Genomic DNA, 2,628 nt, shown 5'->3' on the forward strand with positions numbered 1-2,628 from the left:
TATATATATATATATACATACATATATATATATATATATATATATATACGTATATATATACGACAGGCTTCTTTCAGTTTCCGTCTATCAAATCCACTCCACAAGTCTTTGGTCGGTCTGTGGCTATAGTAGAAGGACAGCTGTCCAAGGTGCCTGGCAGTGGGACTGAATCCAGAACCATGTGGTTGGGAAGCAAACTTCATACCACACAGTCTCCATTTATTTTATTATAAATGCAAATCAACACCACGGAGGAATCGTCGTAAACTTGAGTAATAGACCACGATAGGTAAACCACGATATGGTGAGGGATTACTGTAATATGTCGAGATGAATTATACAGTTACGTAACGCACTAAAAATATTGCTTTTAAAAAATTTTGTTACAGTATATTTTGCGTTGAAATCATGATCCTTCAATGTTTTTCCTCAGTCTGTATATAGACCTGATGTTGCTTTGATTGCTGAAACTATTAAATTCATTTGAATGCAATGCATGTAAATTTTTTCGTTTCGCTATAGCAAAATTACTTCCAAGACAACAGCAGGGGATCTGAAGAGAATGGTATACCGCAAATACAATCTCCCCGTAGAACACCAGCGGTTGGTTGTGTCACATCAAATACCTAAAGAGAATGATTTTTTATCATTGTATGATGTGAAAGAAGGCAGTGGTGTGTTTCTTTACCTTGTTCCTACAACAAAACATCACTCCACAACAGCACAATATGATAGATACTTAAGTTCAGAAGATGAAACGTCCAGCAGGGATGTAAGTTCCCCATTATGAGAGAAAGTCATTGTAGGTTGCCAAACATTTTATGAACAACCAGTTTGCATATCCACTTGCCAAATGCTTTGAAAGTCCATGTTACTTCAGCACCTCCTATCCATCCCGCATGGAAGTGTTTCGAATGTACTTATGAATACACCGTTTTCCACCCTGGTTGTAAAATATTAAATGAAACACGATGTAATTGTTATCAAATACCATACAGCTATGTAATGAGCACGTTCGAGAAATACTTTTAAAAATAACAGAAAAACATAGAAATGTGCTGAAAGAGGAGGATCCGACCTACTGGCAAGTAAAGAGTTAATACAAATTTCAAAAATTTGAAAGACAAAAATCAAACAAGATTGTCGCATAATAAAGTGAAAACGTGCTCTAATATTGTTTTTTTAAAATTTCTTTCTCTCTCAATCTTTTCTTGCTTTTTATTTGTTCAAATATATCTATGTCTCTGCTTGAGTACCTCCTGCCTACCGCTCTCCACCCTAAACTCTTTCCCCCCCCTCTCTCTCTCTGTATAAATATATATATATATATAAAGATTTAGATTCAAAATTGAATGTGGCACTTAAGTTTAGGCCAGAATATAGTATGGTATTATCCACACAATTCCAAAAACAAGATGATCAAAAATCCAAAAAAGCAACACGGATTTTAAAGGTTATTGCAGTACGGACGTTTCATGCTACTCCATTGATTTAAGTAATATATATATATTTAGTGAGAGAGAGACTTCACGTTTCCTATCCATCTCTCTCTTCTATCATTTTTCTTGTCAAAGACAATATTTCTCCAGAGATCACTACTTTCACTCATCTGATCTAACTATCCTCCATATTTGTTATCGTTCGGTTTCCTTGTATGTCTCCACTGTCCTGTTTTTGCTACCAACTTTGGCCCTCCGCAAATCTCAAATTTTATTTTTGTTTTTGAGGGAGCGACTGCCTTGGAAGTCTCAGATTATCGTCTAATACTCGGAATGAGGAGTCAAAATATTGTGAATAACGGTGGTAATGAAACTGAAACCATTGATGGTGACCGTGTTACACCCGGTAGGCTCAGAGATTCTGGTCCGCCTCCAGCATGTCGATATCTAGAAAGGGACCACCACACACGGCGTAGATGTAGCAAGCAAATTAATGATGTGGTCATGGAGTATTAATACCCGAGCAGCCAGGTAGATGAAACTGGTGCTCAAATTAGGGGTTACCGACAACGTATGTATGGTCATTGGAGAGACCAACTCACGGAACAGAGACTATGTGATGAAGCTAGAGCATAGTCTTAATTGAGAATGAAAGTAAACGATACTGGATCATAGATATAGCATGACCAGCTGACAACAAGGTAGGTGATAAGGGAGAAAGAAAAGTCGAGAGATATGACAGGTTAACTTGGGAAGTTAAACAGTTGTGGTCGATGAAAAAGGTAGCATTAGTACCAATTATTGTAGGAACCCTGGGAGCAGTGAGTAAAAATCTTGAGAAGTACGTGGAACAAATAGGGGCTGCAATAAGCGTGGAACACTTGCAGAAAACAGCACTCCTTGGAATCGCTCGAATACTCCGGATGGTGCTCAAAAAATAAGGGGCGTTACCTTAGTTCACTGTTAGTGATCAGCTAACACAGTAGTACATTTCCAGCGTTAGAAGCTGTGCAAAGGCAATAATAATAATAATAATAATAATAATAATAATAATAATAATAATAATAATAATAATAATAATAATAATATAAAGATCTTGAAATAGAAATGAGCAAAACGTGGAATCTGAAGACGAAACCAATACCTATTGTCATAGGTGCCCTGGGAATGACAGCGAAACGGGCTGATT

General features: G+C 36.9%; 1 long non-coding RNA gene across 1 annotated transcript in view; it reads left to right on the forward strand.

Annotated features, from left to right (window-relative positions):
- The window catches only part of LOC106874191 (uncharacterized), a 10,073-nt gene extending 8,901 nt beyond the window's left edge, over nt 1-1,172 (forward strand). Inside the window, exon 2 of the long non-coding RNA XR_001409974.2 lies at nt 523-1,172. This is a non-coding gene — a long non-coding RNA (uncharacterized LOC106874191). The remainder of the gene's footprint in view (nt 1-522) is intronic.
- The last annotated feature ends 1,456 nt before the right edge of the window (nt 1,173-2,628 follow it).

Source organism: Octopus bimaculoides, chromosome 5 (assembly GCF_001194135.2).
Source record: "Octopus bimaculoides isolate UCB-OBI-ISO-001 chromosome 5, ASM119413v2, whole genome shotgun sequence".
Classification (NCBI taxonomy): domain Eukaryota; kingdom Metazoa; phylum Mollusca; class Cephalopoda; order Octopoda; family Octopodidae; genus Octopus; species Octopus bimaculoides.